We start from the raw sequence: 18,256 nt of genomic DNA on the forward strand, positions 1-18,256 counted from the left end.
AGCTATACTTAACTAAGAGTTGACCTTCTTTATACTTCAATGATAAGCAAAAACTAGCTATGTATAGCTAGATCCCCCTTTCAACCTCACATCATCATAAAAAATAAAGTCAGGACCTATTGACCAGACTGATCATGTATGTCACATCACAAAATACTAATTGCATAATTAAGCATGCATAAGTATCATGATGCTTTAAAATTATGTTTTAAGTGTTTAAAACGTTTCAAAATCATATGTCTTTAGCTTATACGTGTTCCACCATATGTGTTGGGTCTTACTAACCAATCAAAAAACTTTTAGGAAAGAATTGGGAAAAGACCTCCTTGGCGGTCCAACCGCGCTACCATCAGTTTGACCGCCAGAGGCGAGCAAAGCCACTTTAGCCTCTGTACCGGGGCAGTCTGACCGCCTGAACTTGCGGTTTGACCACCACTGTCTAGAACCGCCACTTAAGCTATCGACCAAACTCATATTCGCTCAATCACCCACTCAGTCGTTCTCCCCCATCCGAGTGAGAGAGAAGGGGGGGGGGGAGAGAGAGAGAGAGAGAGAGAGAGAGAGAGAGAGAGAGAGAGAGGAAAGAAGGGAGAGAGACGATGAGGGAGAGGAGATCCTCCACCCGAGCTTAACGGAGGCTGAAGATCGAAGGAGGAGATCGTCCATGAGTCCCCCGCGTCATCCCCGAGCTTGTCCCAAGCTTCCCCTTCGCCGGAGCAAGACCCAAGTCCGAGGAGAGAAGATAGCTCCACCTCGACCACTACGACGTCTGGAGATCGATGAAGACGGCTTCCCCGAGCTCCCCAGAGGCTTCCACGAGTTCATCCCCATCATCTTCTCGCTGGAGAGGCCTCCCGCATCTTTGTCCACCTTTTTGCCCAGTCGGAGCATCCCTAAACCGATCTCCAAATCAGAGCCTCTCCGGATCAAACCAATCCGATAGAAAATTCCCTCACGCCAAGGTGAGCCTTCCCATACCTTTTTCCCGCTGTTCCCAAGCTCGAGCCAATCCCCTTTTCTTGTTAAACTGGGATGAATCTGAGCCAAATCCCTAGTCTAGATCTCATCTATAGGGTTTCTCAAGTTTAATCCGTGTATGTTGTCCGAGCCAACCAAGAAAACACTCCCTAGGTCTCATGGAGTGTTTTGGCACCCTTCGTGTTTGAAGGCATCACCGCAACCTTCGTCGGTGGCCTCGCCAAAGTGGCACTGCTCCTTCCCAGCGGTCTGACCTCCAGTTGTAGTTAGGAATGTTCGGTTAAACTCCACAAGTAGGTGTCAGATCAACATATGTCCGGTTTGACCGCTAAACCTCACGGTCAGATCGCCGGTCGGTCTGATCTAACTACCAGGCGCTAAACCTCTCTATCTGCACATTGTTTGACCGGCCGACCACTTAGAAACCTACTGGTCTGACCCCCACCCCTTCCATGGTCCGGCCGCCATTACACCCGTCTGACCGTTAACCAGTTTAAAGCTTTGTGCACTTTGGTTATCTTATCCGGGGTTTTAAACTTCGGAACTCTAATCTTTTGGTGACCTTTTGCAAATGTTCTCGAAACACAGTGCTCTATTGTTCAAGCATGCATCATATGCACACTTTTTCATCGATTTATTATTTATTTGATGCATTCATATTTTATTTAGAGAGTGATGTGCCGTCATTCTTCATGGTCGAGATTGACGCTAGATTGGTTCTGATCATGAGCGAACCACCTGGAGCAGCAAGACAAGCATCTATGCATATTACCCCCTTTAGTTGAATTGAATGAAATCTAAATTGATAAGGTTTTGCTGATGTATGTGTGGATATTTAATGATGTCGATGTCGGGTTTATATGGGTAGAACATATATTGATTTGGATTACCTCTACCCTGAGTTGTTGATTATCCCTATCCTTGTAGCCTTGATAACTTTGTTGGTGTCTAACTTAAGAGTTATTCAAAATTCTTAGCATTGTTTAAGTCCTCAGTAGAAGTTGAGTGATACTTCAACCGTTATTCGTGAGCTTAAAGCTTACTTATTGTTCACAATAATATTGATCATGATGTTAGGATGTATAAGATGTGAGAATGAGACAAGATGTGGGCGGTGCTAGGGGTAAGTTGGGAGAGGAGTCTGGATGCCATAGACTACTTGTATCGTTTAAGCATCGACCGTTGTTACAGTTGGTTTAAGCATTTTTTGTACTTACCATATATTCAAATATGGGACGAGTAAGCCAAGTACCGTAAGTCACCGCGTTCATTCGACCCATGAGTCAAGGTGTGAGAGAGAATACTATAATTGGCACCTGAGATTGTGTCTGATAAGTCGTCATATACTCGGGATCTAGGTGGCCTCTACATTACTCAACATGGGAACAAAGGTTCAAGACGGTACATGAATAGTTGGTACGTGAATCATCACTCGCAACTAAGGGTTGTGTGGCCAGTGGTCTCGTGTCGTGTGGGTCTAGGAGTACCCCTGCAAGGTGTAAAAATAATTCGAATTGTCGCGCTCTCGGTCTTGAGCATGCTTTCTGTCCATTTACAACAGTCGTAGAGTTCCGACTTTGAAAATGTAGGGTATGTTAGGTTGTGGTTGAGATGGTTATGTTCACAGCTTTGAGTGTTATGGTTCCTGTTACTTTTATGTTCATGTTGTTGGTTACATGGTAGAAAGATTTATATGGTTAAGTTTAGGTGCTCACACATAGGTGTTAAGGTTGCGTATGTATATGAATTTACTTAATCTTGTGGTCTACTCCTTGCTAATGGTTCAATTGTATAATCCTTAGAATCGGGCTATTATATGTAACCAATATGAATTAAGTCTTGCGAGTATCTTCGTACTCACGATGCTCCTTTAGGTTTGCAGGTTAGTTGCCGGCTACTTAATGTCCGTCAATGCTGGCGGCGGGCGAGAGTAGTGCTATCTACTCGAGTGACGTGCTTTTGGATGGAGTCTAAGGGCATATGGCTTCACCTAGTTATTGTTGTTCATAGATGTTACTTTTATAATGTGTAGTATCTATGTAAACTATTATAAATTGTAATTACTCTTATATGTGTAATATATTTTTAATTACTTGCTCTATCTTAAGCTTCATTGTGATGCTATATGTTCGAAAGGCATGTGTTTCGATCTATGGCATAAAACACGTTCCGGGACTATCGAGATGGTATTCCGGTTAATAATCCTAGTCGTGATTAAGCAAATGATCGTCTTGATAATTAATTGTAATACTATTTGGATGGGTCCTCACAATGTATTTCATCTGGAAGTTGATTCATGTACGCAGAGACGTATTAAAGAAAATATGAATTTCAATGTTTTTTTACTTGGGCTCATTCTCTTTTGTTTTGCTGGCTCGTTGATGAGTGTGTGGCCCAAGCCCATGGTGGGAAAATCATATGGGGCAGCAGCCACTCGGCTAGGGTTGGGAGAAAAGAAAAGAAAAAATGAGAAAGAGAGAGAGGAGGCTGGTTGCTGCTCGTTTTGCAGCGGCGGTGCAAGCAAACCCCAATTCCTGCGGGGATTGTGAGGCTCTGGAGGGCTGCACCGCATCTACAAGAGGGTCGGCTTCTTCTCCCTGTGTAGAGGAGGAAATACTTCTTTTTTTCCCCTTTGGTTCTCCATTAATCTCTCTCTATTGCTTGTCATCTCTGAGGTGATTGGAGGGTGGCTTTGATCTTGCTTCGGTGCTTTGGTTTCTCGAGGTGATTTGGTGGAGAAGCTCATGTGTTGGTGTTTATTGGAGCTATGTTTGTCGAGGCTCGCCCACACACGCCGACTTAGTGCGGTGAGACCTTGTATCTCTGTCTTCCTTGTCGGGGCAACGGTGACGAATAGGATTTCTGGTATAGTCTAAAATTGATTTTGCGTTTAAGCGAATCTCACTGTGAGTATTTCGGTTTCCTCTCTTTCTATGGTCTGGACAGCACAAAATGCTCGATGATTTGTAATTGCTATGAGATTGAGCATGTTCACTGAGTACACTTGCATTTACTTATAGTTTCTCTTGTTGTTTGGTTGAATGTGGTGCTACCTAAGGCTATTCGGTGTGTAGTTCTGTTCTGTTTCTAGCACACCATGATACTTTTGTTGGATTGGGTTGACAACTATCTATCTATTAACCTTGTCCTGGATTAGTGTTGCAGTGTGATCTAAGTATACTTTGCACACATCTGATTGTAGATGGATTGCTAGCTCAAATTGCAATTACCGTTTTTCACTTTTTGTAGTTCAATTTCATCTCTGTATCAACTATCTTATTTCAACCATGCCAATTTTGTGTTCTTTGATATTGGACTGCAGCACTGTCCATGATAGGCATTCAGATTTTGAGATTTTAGCTTAGGTTATAATTTTGCTAACTGAGATATTAGGAACATTGTCTAATCCATAAAATACTTATTAGGATAATTAGGTGCAGGATCATACAGGCCCTGATGCCAATTGTTATATTGTTTCTAAGAGCAATTTCACAAAAGTCTTATGTGTGCTATTCAGTTTATATATTACACATGTTTTCGGTCACTGTTGTTACAAAATCTCTATTATTATATTTATTGTTAATGTATAATAATTTTAGACTATTAAACTCTTATTTTTATATATATGGAATAATATCAATACTCATACTACCGCATTATTTACAACAGGACGTATGTGGCTTGGTGGATCAGAGGAGGTAGGGAACTCGACTAGTTTGCAAGTTGCTCGTGCATGTTGGGTGTCGAATAACCAGCTAGCTAGTCAAAACCGTGGGTACGTATATAGCATATGGTTTTGATCATTTAACCTTGTATAGCTATCAGATGATTGTTTAGGCAGTTGAGTTACGTTTTGGCCTCCGAACATTGAAGGGTTAGCAAGCAAACGCATCAAAATGCATCCTTCAACGATCCTTGATTTGGACACCTACATATACTAATCAATCTAGTACAGACATGTTGCATGCATCCGTAGCTAGCTAGACGCCTATGCATGCATTACTAGCAAAGCTAGCTAATGTGACAGCGAAATGTTAAATTAATTCGCAAAACATGTTTTTCTTAATTTATAATTATATGTGAGCATGCATATACATGCATCAAGAATTAGAACTTTTATCTTCAGCCATGCATGATTCTCTCCCCAGCATGAGAAAAAATTCTCTGCAGCGGTGCCACACGCGCGTGCTGTGCAGCACCGCCTGGATTAGCGTCACGTCGCCCCGTCCTGTGATCTGGAACAAGCGCGCACGAGCCATCCGACGTTGAAAGCTATGGAGCTGAGCCGCGCTGCCTCTCTCCTCCGCATGCCTGAGCGAGCCGCTCCCCGTCCAGATCGATCGACGATCGAGGCCTTCCTTCGATTATATTGCCACGCCGCCGCTCTCGCCCAGGGCGCAGAACCGATCTGTCGCCGCTCCGTCCCCAGCGCAGTCGCATCGCCTCGCCTCGCCGCCCTCAACACGGTCGCCATCGAGATTGGTCCCGCCCCGCCTCTCCGCCTCAGTGCAGTCGCCCCAGCGTAGTCCGCCTGTGGCCCTGGTCTGACGCTTCGGTCATTGATGGATTGGCAATCGAGCCTCGGCCTTCCTTCGTTCTCGTTCGCAAGCAAAACCAGTCTGCTAAGAGTAGATGGACGACTCTGCTGCCGTGCAGGCGGGCGCAATCAACTGGACTGTGTTGCATCCGTTGCTGCCATCAACCATAACACCAGAGCCGGACGCCGCCACTGCGATCTCGACCCACTCGTTGGTGCCGTCCACCTTCCACTGATGATGACGCGCTCTGTTCTGGTTCATCTTCATTGATATGTAGATCATCATCCTCAATCACTACTTTCGAGTCGATTGCGGGTGCTTCGACAGGTTTGGCGATGGCGCATTCATTACTGTTGCCAACATCTACATTGCCGCCAACCGAGATAGTCACCTCAAACAATTTGTGCATAACATAATTTTTCATACTGTGGTTACATCATTTTAATTTTTTTCACATTGTACATAGATGCATAATAATCATAGTCAATTTGTAATTGTACCTCAAGATGAAATGATCTTCAAATCAGAGTTAGATGCATATGAGATGTACAATTTGTATGTCAGAAAGATAGGTGGTTTTAGTATTAGAAAGAGCACCACAAGATTAAGACCAGATAAGATTATATATCAAAAGTATTTAGTTTACAGTAAAAAAAGAGAGTGAGGTGTTCACTTATCACATAATACTTTAAAAGAAAATGTTTCTACAAGGACGTCTTGAAATGCTCGCTCAGGCATGCAGAGGAGAGAAGCAGGGCGGCTCGGCTCGATCGCTTCCAGCGTCGGACGGCTCGTGCGCGCTTGTTCGAGATCACAGGATGGGGCGACGTGGCGCTAATCCAGGGGGGTTTTCCCATACCATACTAGCTCTAATTTCCACCCGGAGGCAGCACACACGAACTGAAGCCTGTTGGAATTGAAAATACTTATGCTCACGTCAAGATTCAGCATGCGGAAGAAAGGATTTTTTTTAATCTTCAAAAATTGAATCAACCAAACCTGAGGCCTTCAAAAATTGAAAATATTTATGCAGGAGAAGATGAGCAGCGTACGGTCATCATCTTTGGGTTTTGATTTGATTTCATTTCGTCAGGTACGTACGTCGTCCGACTTTAGTTTCAGCCGCGCCGTCCGTACGTGCTGTGCGCATTAACTAGCGGATTATTCAAAATGCAAGTGAGTATTCAGAGTGCGCATATTATTATACCTGCACGTGCCGAAATGAAAGTAAGTATTCGGCGTGACGAGCCTGAACTGAACTAAAACCCCATGGTAATGAATGGGCTAATGGCACGGCTGCAGATGCTACCGATCTGATTTCCACGCACGCACGTACGTACGTCTCTGAAGAAGATCCAAGCCGTCCACGTCTTTTGCCCAGCCCGACTGGGCCACCTTGCCGCGATGACTTGGCCCACTGCCGCCTCCGTGCAGGTCGCACGGGCCATTTCCGCGGAGACTTGGGCCACTGCCTCCTGGACGGGCTCTGGGTCTCGGAATAGGCCGCGATCGCCGCCTCTCTCGAGCCTCTGTTCGGCGCTCTTTCACCAGACTGGGCCGTGAGGCCCAGGATATCGTCGCCTGCCGCTCCTCCCCATGCTCTCATCGGTTTGAATAATCGTATATTGCCTCACTCAACTGCTGCTCAAGTCTATTTATTTTTCCAAATAGTAAAATCAAATATGTCATTTCCTCTAACTATTCAAATCGAGATAATTTACCTTCGTAATTGGTTTTAATGGTGACTTCATCCTATGTCGCGACAACTCAGCTTGTCGAGTTGGCAATGTTTCGCGCACGTGGCATCGAAAAATTCAAAAAAAAAATCATAAAAATCACAAAAATATATAAAAATACTAGAGATAATTCTAAAACATTCTGTGATTTTTTTTTCAAAAACAATGCCCTTTACGTCATATTTCATGGAGAGGAAGCTTGAAAAAGGAAAAATGCTTTAAAAAGTGTGCAGCTCATTTATTAACTAACGTAAAGGAAAATATTAACATGAAAATACATATTTTTGTGTGTGTAGTGTGTACCTAAGAGTATATATAAAATTATTTTCACTTTATTTAGAGTTTTATTAATTTTTACAAAATTCAAATGCATAAAGTGAACATGTTAAGAAAAATAACTGAAATTAACTTTGTCATGTTTACCATTATTTTTACTACACAAAGCATTGTTTAATTAAACTAATAAAAGTGGTTTCACTAATTTTGAGGGTGTGACTCATTAGTTATGAATTAATCTAGTTGCAACATATTTACTCAATCATGCATGTTACAATGACTATTTCATAATTTTATGTATTTTTAGAAGATAGAGGATCATGTAAGAAGACTAAAAATTGGTTTCATGATTTTTGGATTATCAAATAATTAACTATGCATTTACTAGGTTTAGATAATAAATTTTCTCACTGAAAATATAATTTTTTTCATGAGTAGAAATACTTTTATCATGTAGATCATGTTACACAAAAACCAACAAAATTTGTTTCACTTTATTTGAAGCTCAGATGAATTAGTTATCGATTTTACAAGGAAACCAACATGTTCACTTTATGCTTGTGAACTTTGTAAAAAATTCAGAGAAATTAATAAAAATATAAATAAATTGAATCTAATTTTATAGATTCTCTTAAGGTACACCTTACACATAAAAAATATGTGTTTGCATGTTAATATTTTTCTTGATGTGAGTTAATAAATAAGATGCACGCCTTTTCTTTTTTTCAAGCTTCATCTCCATGAAATATAGTGCAAAGAACATTATTTTAAAAAAAATCACAGAAGGTATTAGAATTATCTCTACTATTTTTAGAATTTTTTGTGATTTTTTGATTTTTTTTTTTTTGAATTTTTTATGCCACGTTAGTAAAACACTGCCAACAGAGTAGCTTGAGTTGTCATCATGTAGGATGAAACCATCATCAAAACCAGCTAAGAATGTAAGTTGCACCAGTTTAAATAGTTGGAGAATATGAGATATCTAACTTTACGGTATAAAGGTTTAAAGGGACAATATGTACCTTTTCCAAAATAATTCTACAAGACCTGCTCTCGTGCGTTTAAACTTTAGAGGCTCGACCCAATTCATGTTGTGACAGTGATATTTTTTTCCTTCTTTGCTTTTTCACTCATGATTTTCTTAGACTCATCTATACGTTTTATGATAACTTATAGCATATGTCACATCATGAATTAGGTAGAGCTCTTAAATACATGAGACTAGATTTTATAGAATTATTTTCCCTTGAAATGGCTGAGAAAAGCGTAATTTTTTATTTTTATTTTTTAATCAAAAATTTTCTCTATACTCCCGTCGCCCTTTCGTCCGTTGCACAAAAGGACTGTTGCAAAATTTCAAAACTGACTCATATATTAATAATTTTGAGATTTAAAAATATAAAAAGAAAAAGTCAGAAAAAACGATAACTCCTCTAGAAAAAGAAGCAATAACCATGACTCGTTCGTTCATTGTTATCCTTTGGTCAAAGGTGGCTGGCAAGTGGATAACCACTGCTCGTGAGCGTCTGTTTCTCAGGTAACGAAACCATAATAGGTGCAACGGAAGCCCTCGTGAGTCGTGACAGGTGACAGCCGCCACACAGAGGACAGACCGACAGAGCCAGGCCATGGAGTCCACTTGTTTAGCAGGCAAACACGAAACGAATTCCGATCCAGCGAGCTGGTCTTCGTCGTCTACACCCTGCCCCTGAATGAAGCTTATCCTCCAGCTCCAGATTTATGTGCCAATTGGGACGCGATAACGACTCTGATTACGGCGATGTGGTACGAGCAATTGTCACATTGATTGCAAGCCTGATGTCTTCTACGAGTATCTCGCAGACCTTCGATTAACATTTCAAGGAAAGGAAGCATCGGCCATGGTAGCTAGACGTACAGCTAATGTTCCTGCTCTTGCCGATCAACATTCTGTCAGCTGGATTATATTTCAGCTCATTTATTCTTCATCATCAGCTAAGCACATGCTGGCATCTCTGTTGCAGCTAATCCTAACTGTCGATTTGGTGGCAGAATGTAGAGTACATGAGCAGACTAATCTCCATTCTAATTTATCACAAGTTGGGCACCAACTCATCAAGTTACGTTGATCGGCACGACCGAGCTGGCCCAGTTGTCGGTTGACGCCATCTGATTGGTCCAGCTAGAATAATCGACTCGACGATTAATTATTCTGTTCGATGGACGGACCGACGGATTGGCTAGCTGACGCGAGCTTGCTTACGTGGACATAAATAAACGGCGATTATATTAGTCTAATCACAGGGGTCAAGCCGGCTTCTTACTGGGGCTAGCTCAGAGCATGACACGCCACTGTCAGTTCCGTACAAGAAATGGCTGAGTCATCCAGAGTACGTGGAATTGGCTTCCTCGATCTCTGTCTGAAAATATAGTGATTAAATATATAAACCACGCGTTAAGCAAGAAACAAGCAATGAGATGGCATCGATCACATCGCAACGGCGTCATGTCGTCGATCGTGCCAGATCGATTGGCCTCGCTGTTTCAAATATTTTCACACATTGCATGCATGTGCTTATTAACTTTGAGCTGAGCTGCTCTAATAATCCAATATCTTTCTGAAACAAGCTGCTCCAATAGACGATACTAACAACATGCGCTTTTTGGCGGTTACGCTTGTCGGAACGTACTACGTACGTACGTGCGTGCATGGTTGGCCTGCTGCTTACGCTCTAACCGTAATCAAAGACTCGAAGATTAAATCACATGGTGAATTATATTTCCCTAAGAAAATACAAGGATTAGGTCAGTTCCTGTCCAGGCGCAGCCGTGACGTAGGATTCAAATCCAACGATCCGGCACCCTTCTTCTACCTCTCGCTAGTTCTTCTTTCTCTCTCTTCTAGCGGCTGTGCCGAGGACGAACCTCCCCCGCACCGCCTCACCTTCTAGTAAAACAGAATGATTTTTTTGAGGTCGTAAAACACAATGGTTTATTACACGGCTCAATTAGCCAACCTGTATTGACTTGACCATGCAATCCGAAGGGGACGCAAGCATTATTATTTTTTAATTTTATTTTTTTGCTAATGCAAGTGACACGGACAGGTCGATGGAGCATGTTGTGGTTGTTGAGCTAGCTGAATCGATCGGTGGCGACGTATTTGTAGAGATTTTGCTTGGTTAAACTAAGGGACGACCGAACTAGGATGGGCCAATGGCATTGGTTTAAGTGGCGAGCACGACAGGTGATGTAAGGTGTCTGTTCTCGATTAGTCCGGGTCTCAACTTTTAAATTAGCAACGGAAGTTCACATTAGTGCTGCATTTGTGTTTTCTAGTGTGTTCTTCATAGCTAAGTATATACTATTCTACAATACAGCTAGCTAGTAGAGATTATTTAAACACACTCCTTAATGATTTTAATCGACGGTGTGAACACGCGCGATGGTGAGATTAGGAGAGAGGGTTAGGGTTCAAGGTGGATTCACTGGATGCCGGATTTAGAGGGAGGTAACGAGAACGGCAGTGAGTGTGGATGTGGTGGTGCGGCGAAGCCGGAACCGCGGGTGGCCTGAGGGGCGGTGGGCGTGGAGTGCATGCTGTCTGAAATGGTTCGCAACATGATAATCTTCTCCGTTTAGTTAGTGGAGTGCATGCTGTCTGAAATGATTATTGCACTCGTTTTTCTCGTACGTGTACGCTGTTTCCACAAGGATGCATGCCGGCCGGCAGGCAATGATGCATCCCTGGATATATTGGAGATCGATCTGCAGCCGTATATACTGCAAGCTGGAAAACAAGATTAGCTAGAGCTTTCGTAGAGCACCATGTCCAAATCAGCGATCGAGTCGTTCGGCGGGTCTCGATGAGTGCATGCTAGCTAGAACGGCAAAACAAAAGGATCCTTTTACGCTGTCGCCTGGTCTGTCCGGCGAACTCTGGGAAAATCGCCTACCACGTAGACTGCACACACGCAACGTTAACGTATTTCCATGGCCTGCACGCGTGCAAAGTCTGAACAAGGGAGAGAGGCTCTTAAGGAGCACTAGATGAAGAACATGTTCCACATGCATGCTGAGTGATCGACCCTACGTATGAGGTATGAATTGCAAGTCTTGTGACAGGTAGCAGCTTGGTGAACCATCTAAATCTCGTCTCTCTCTTTCTCGTCGTCGTCATAATTTGATTGCGCATGGAACCAAATTATTAAGCTTAGAGGTTACATGCATGGGATGGAGTGACACACAAGCCGTCTCTTCGTGATGCCACGAGGACATGGGGTGGCGGAGCAGCATGAAGGGTTAAGCCGTCGTCTCTCGCGCGATAGATGACTAGTTATGAGGAACAAAGTAAGATGAAGAGGCAATTAAAAGCTAGCGTAAAAGAAAATATCTTTAAAAATCAGCCAGGAACAACTAAAGACAATGCATTGAAGATATTATCTCTTATATCGTGTTGAGATGGAGTGGAGAATTTTAGAGACAAAACAAAGAGTTAGACACAACATTTGGCAAAATGCAAATATCTTAACTAACTTTGACAATATTTTTTTCTATATGCCTGGTAAGTAGACTAACGTCAGGTTATGCAGGCAAAGCAACTGATTTATGCATTTAGTAGACCGACTGCTTCTGCCAGTCTGACAAACCTGCAATTACAATAACACGCAGCAGAACAAAGCTCTTTTTTTCCCCCTAGAAACTTCCAGAATTTGCATATGTTAAGCTTCACAGACTAGTAGAGAAACACTTTACGAACTTATCAGGAAAATTAGAATTACTGCCCCTCAAACTCTCCAACTCACGAAAGGAACATCAAAATTAGGTGAAAAGTAGTATAAATAACTGTGGACTTGCTACTTGCAGAGCCACCTACCGAAAAGAGGCTCTGCGTCCGGCACAGTGGCTATCAACGACCAATCTCTGCTACATGGCCATGCTCACGGCCACTTATTCTCTTCCAAATCATGTGGAGAAGGGAGCGACACACACCTAAGGCCTCACTCCACAGTGCGTTCACAGGTACAGCAAGCTGCTAGCTGCATGCCCAGAAAGAAAGCAGGTCAAAAGAGGGACGAAACAGGAACGAAAAGGCGAAGGCCTCTCGCAAACGCATGCACGAGATTCACTGCTCGTGTTCGAGGTGGTCTGCATCCAACACCTGTCTGGAATCTAGCAGAGCTACAGAGGTTAAACTGCAAAGTAACCACGTAAGAATAAAAAAGTTGGCTTTGGGATCATTAACGGCGATGTTGATGATGTGTAGATAAGCACTGTGTTTAATGGACTGTTGCATCGGCTGCTCATCGTCAGTATCGATGTTTTTACTGAAACAGGGAAAAAAAAGGATTTGCATTCAGAATGGGCATGGTTCCGAAGTTCAGCGTACCAGTACGTAAGCCGTATTTTGATTCGGTACGGTCTCCAAAAATACACTTTGATTTCTATTTTTTGTTATACTACGTTATAAATGATAATACAATGGTGATCGTGGAAAACTACTCTCAAATATGAATCCAATGGTACCAAATTTGTAGCACAAAATCTACAAATTGATAAGATAATAGTTGGTCAAATATTATAAACTTTAAATATTGAAATGTGTGCGTGACTTGTAAAAAGAAATGGAGTATTCTTGATGCTTGTTTTCTTAGCACATCAACTGCATTTTTTCAGGGTTGAGTGAGAAAATGATTTTCAGTGGTCCTGAAGAATAAATAGACCAGTGATGCTATCGACACCACACATGTAAAAGGAACAATACTTCATTTTCAATTCAAGTAGTTGGACGATTGACTGTGAATTGCATGGTACCAATGATGAACTCCATATCCTGTAGTAGTTCCTGTACAATGACTAAGCAAAATCCAGTAGTATTTCTCCTTTTTTTTTTGGACACAAGTACAAGTTGACCAACTGATTATGTATGACAACTTATATATTGGTCAGTGGTTGTATATGCAGTTTTTTATATGGAATTAAGCTGAAGTAGCCTTAAGTTTTTGGTCCTTCTTCAGAAAGTGTCATCTTGCTTGCACGCTTCTTCTCTCTTCTCTGTCAGTGTTGCATTAATAGTGTCATATGGGATGTTTGCTCCTCTAACCCTGAAGTACCACAAATCTGTTGCCCTGGCAGTTCAATCCAGGCTAATGCTACTATACCGCTACTGTTCAAGATCTGACGTTTGTCATAGCCATGCATTTCCTTTCTTTCCTAATTTCCTCCTGTCATTGACATTCATAATGGGGACATAAATATAATATCTCAAACATAAGGTCTTGTTTCAGAATTCTTTTTAAGAGAATTGTTCGAAAAATTCAAAAATCGACAAGTCAAAAGTCTCAAATTCCAATAATCACAATGAAAAATGACATAAGTAGTTCATCTGACCCGTGATTTGTTCTTTCCAGAAGAATTCGTGGTTGGTTAGAATAATTCCTCACCGTCTTGAGTTCCTCTTTCTCACAGCTCATGTCAGATCATTCTACTTTGTCAATCGTCGTACTCCGAAAAGATGGCATTTACTGGTTTCCTCTTGGACAAAACAAAACCGAAGTCGTTCACCCATAAAAAAAAAATACAGCACTTTTACGATGCTCTATATTACCTGTAGGTAGAAGATAATACGAACTTAATTTAACGATCTATTTAATTAGACATTTTAGTAGTTATTATAATATTAATAAAATTTACCTACCATGTCATTCAAGGGCAGGACAACATTTTCGTTCCGAATCCACCTAATAATCATTGTCTCCTAAACATTCAATCACATAAGATCTGTCACGCACCATGGTGGATTCATGTCCAGCCAGAGCTACCGCCTCTGCCACACGACATGTCCAGCCGGAGCCGCTACCAGACCACATGAGGCGCCTCCCCATCTAGCTGTTGATGAAGACTACCCCTCACGTCCCCAATGCTCGTTATCCCTTTGTCATCCACGACAACGGTGGTGACACATATGAGAAATAGGCGGGGCAGTTAGCGGCACATATGAGAAATAGGATGTCGGCACACTTGAAAGCCCGAGGCGGCAGGAGGCACGGGCATTGGAGGATCTGCACGCACGAGAATCTTGTGCAGTATGCGGGAGCGGTAGCTTGTGATGTTGTATACCATGTGTCTCACTGTATATCTTATTGACCAATTTCTTTCTCGAATTGGCATTGAAAGACAGGGACTACACCCTCTGGGAATAAAGAGCATGCTTGTTGGATCATAAGTTTCAGGCTGTAGTCATTTTATTATTTACTCTTGAAATGAAAAAAAAATAGATTTCAAATGTACCGTACATGGTAAGGTCTGCCTAAGAGCACCTTAAGCAGTTTGTTATGTGGCTAACATACCAAATTAATAGCTCTGCAAGTATATGTAAGTGTTCCTTCTTTCTTGCAGGAAATATGAAGAGATATGTGCTCCTTGTGTCGATGAGTTATGCTTCATAACCGACAACACATATACAAAGGCTAAGGTACTTATTTCACGAGAATTGAGAAACAATTTAATCACATATATAGAAAGAACCATTGAATTTGTAGAGATGATAACCTCATGATCCAGTAGGTGCTGAACATAGAGGGCCAAGTGCTTAGTAACCTGGGATTTCATCTTTCTGTTCCAACAACAAGAACATTTCTCGTGCTAGTTTTGGCCAAATATGCATTGTATATCTTTTGAACTGGGAAATCACTATGCCATCGCTAACATGTGTTTCCAGTTTTTATTTAACTTAAATCAGGAGATTCCTTAGAGCAGCGAAGGCTTCTCGTAAAGTAAAATTGGCGTCCGAACTAATGAGCATTAATTTTTGTTATATTTGTATATCTTTTTAATTCGGAACTAAGTTCTGAAGTATATTTTCAGCCTCCTTCTATAACTTTGGGATTTCTGGCAAATTATCTCACGGAGTTTAATTTCATCGATTATGGTTTCTTAATATTTCTTTCTTCAGTTGTTGCAGCATCATAGGCCTTCAGTTGTGGCAACATCAACGGTTGGCCCCTCAATGCTATACGTGAAAAGTACAGGCAACAGAAGGTACTCAGTCACACATTGCTGCTTGAATTCCTGGCACAATGCTGAGTTTTGCTCGATAGTAATTACATCATCCTTGGTTTTGCATAAGTCATAGATAGTAGATTTTCTTTCTGATCGCATACTACTGTTTCATTGCAGTTGGAGTGTGTAGAAACCTAACTTCACCAGAGTTTCTCTGGTCTCTCTTCAACTGACATGCCATTGACACCAATTTCCTGTTGATCCGCAACCGTTGGCAATAGTCGTAGCTAAGTTCTGTGTTGTCTCATGTTGTTTGTTTCCGACTTTTTTCAAGTCGTGCAGTTGTAGCATCCAGGTCCCTCGGTAAGTAGTAAGTGTTTCGATGATTAATAATAACTGTATTCTTGTGATTAATGTGTTTGTTTTGAAGGGAATCATTTTTTTAGTTTACAATGATTGGATTGATTTTCTTGATCCCTCATAGAATTCTATTGGTCTATCAAAAGGATATTAGCGTCAAGACTAAAGATCTTCTAGTTCTAAGCATCACAAGGTGATGAATGACACTTAGAGTAGATATAAGTCTCTTTTTATCTTTACCGTATTATAAAGGGGGGCTAAGTATTGTAACTTGACTTAGTTAAGTCTAGACATAATTGAATGCACATTTGCGATAATCTAGCACTAGGTAGCTCATAGAAGCCTATGGATAATAAGGTTTAAACTCATCGGGCTACTTTCCCTCTCTGTGATGGTTTCAAATGGCCTCATCGGATTATTTGGTAATTGAAGGAATTCTGTACTTGAGCATTTAACATAAGAGTCATTTTTCAGAGAAAATCCGAGTTGAACTAACCAGATTATCCAATGATCAGAAGGACACATACACCAAACTATTTAACAGAAGCATTGTTTTTCTGGAGAAAATCTAAAATGAATTGACCAGATTGTCCGATGACGTAAAGGAAGATATCACCGGACTATTTAACAGTGACTTTGTATTTTTAGAGGAGATAAGTTATAAGTCACCGGATTGTCCGGTGATACTATGAGAAGGAACACCGGATCATTTTGCAACGACTACTAACAGGTGGAAGACATCACGTGAAGAAAAGTAATATCACCAAATTGTCTGGTGATGACAGAGGCGTGTGCACCGGACCAAACAGTGTTCACAGAAAATGTGAGTGGTTGAGTAACGACTAGATTTGTACCTCTAGCCTATATATAGTTCCTCACTTGACTTCATACGTCTCTCTTGCAACCCAGAAGTATTCATACACAGTTGGTGTCATTTAGAAGCAAGGGAGAGCACTTGAGCTGATTTGCAAGTCCTTAATTGAATATTAAAGACTTCATTAGTGCTTCAAGAATAGCGAGTGTGCATCTAGTTGTTGTTTAGGTTTGATAGGGATCAAGTGAACCAGTTAGCTTGTTACTTTTGGTGGTTGGCAACACCTAGCCGATCGTGGAGATTGGAGGTGTTCTCGGTGAGCTCTTAGAGGTCTTGTGGGAGCCCCGGAAAACTCATGTACTTGGTTTGATGCCTGTCAATCTGGAAATGGAGAAGTGTCAATCACTAGTGAGCACTTGAGTCTTGGTGACTCAAGCGGGAGCGATATCCTTGTGTGGATGCTCTAACGAGAATTAGTGGAGAGTGTCAACTCTTCGATACATCGGGAAAAATTTAGTGTCCTTTTTCCCTACTCTTATTATATTCCACATTTTGCTTCTAGCATTTACTTCTTGCAAGTTTCAATTCCACACTTCTCTTATGTTCTATATACTTGCATATTTATTTTTTATCATTCTAGCTTGCTAAGCTGTATAGTTGCTTTTATTTATTGTAGGTTAAGGTTTTCTTTGTTCTAGAATTCGATAGTTAATTTAAGATTTTATTAGTACCTATTCACCCCTATAGGATCTTTAGATCTTTTAGCAGTACAGATGGCTGACGTTTTGATTGACATAAAATTTACCGGACTGTAAACACACTATAACAAACAATAGAGTGATGTATGTTGTAACAAATTCAGTTATTATTGGCTTCGAAATGGAAAGTAGTTTATTGTTTCTGCCTGTGCCTACAGTTTCCAAATTGGATGGCTCTTTTGACAGGACGCTTGATACAGATGATAACTGTTTACTACATATATGTAACCTATGAAATGCACTCACAACTTTTTCGATTTTTTTTTCCCCTGGTGGTACGATGGAGTGTAAACCATTTGCTTGTGCTTGTTATATGTGTAGCTGATAGATAGTGATAGAATTAGCTGCATCTGTTTCTGATACATGACACGTCAAGGGAAAAAAAGCACGAGAAAGTTGTGCCGAAGATGAAGTGGGAGATGGAGCAGCTAGGCTACTACAAGGGTTATGACATAATGGCTCTGAAAGAAGGGAAGCACAACTGGGAAGCATGCTCCGAACGCAGCTAGTAGTAGCATGAGATTTAGGAAGATTAAGAATAAGATGTCATTTAGGAAGACTCTGAACTTGGGAGGATGGCAAAGGAAAACAGTTGAGATAATTATTTCAAATTTCTTCTATTTTCTGTAACTTCGGTCGATTGATCGATTATTCTAATGTTGGATATATCAGTTGTATCAATCACGCGTGAGACGCCTCCGCCAAGCACGCGCACGCCGGCGGGCGCTGGTGCGGCTGCGATAGAGGGCGCGTATTGACTTGGAGCACTGTAAAATTTCTCAAAAAATAAAACTGCAAAGCCAGCACCTAAAGCTA

The sequence above is a fragment of the Phragmites australis genome, chromosome 4 (genome assembly GCF_958298935.1).
Source record: "Phragmites australis chromosome 4, lpPhrAust1.1, whole genome shotgun sequence".
Lineage (NCBI taxonomy): Eukaryota > Viridiplantae > Streptophyta > Magnoliopsida > Poales > Poaceae > Phragmites > Phragmites australis.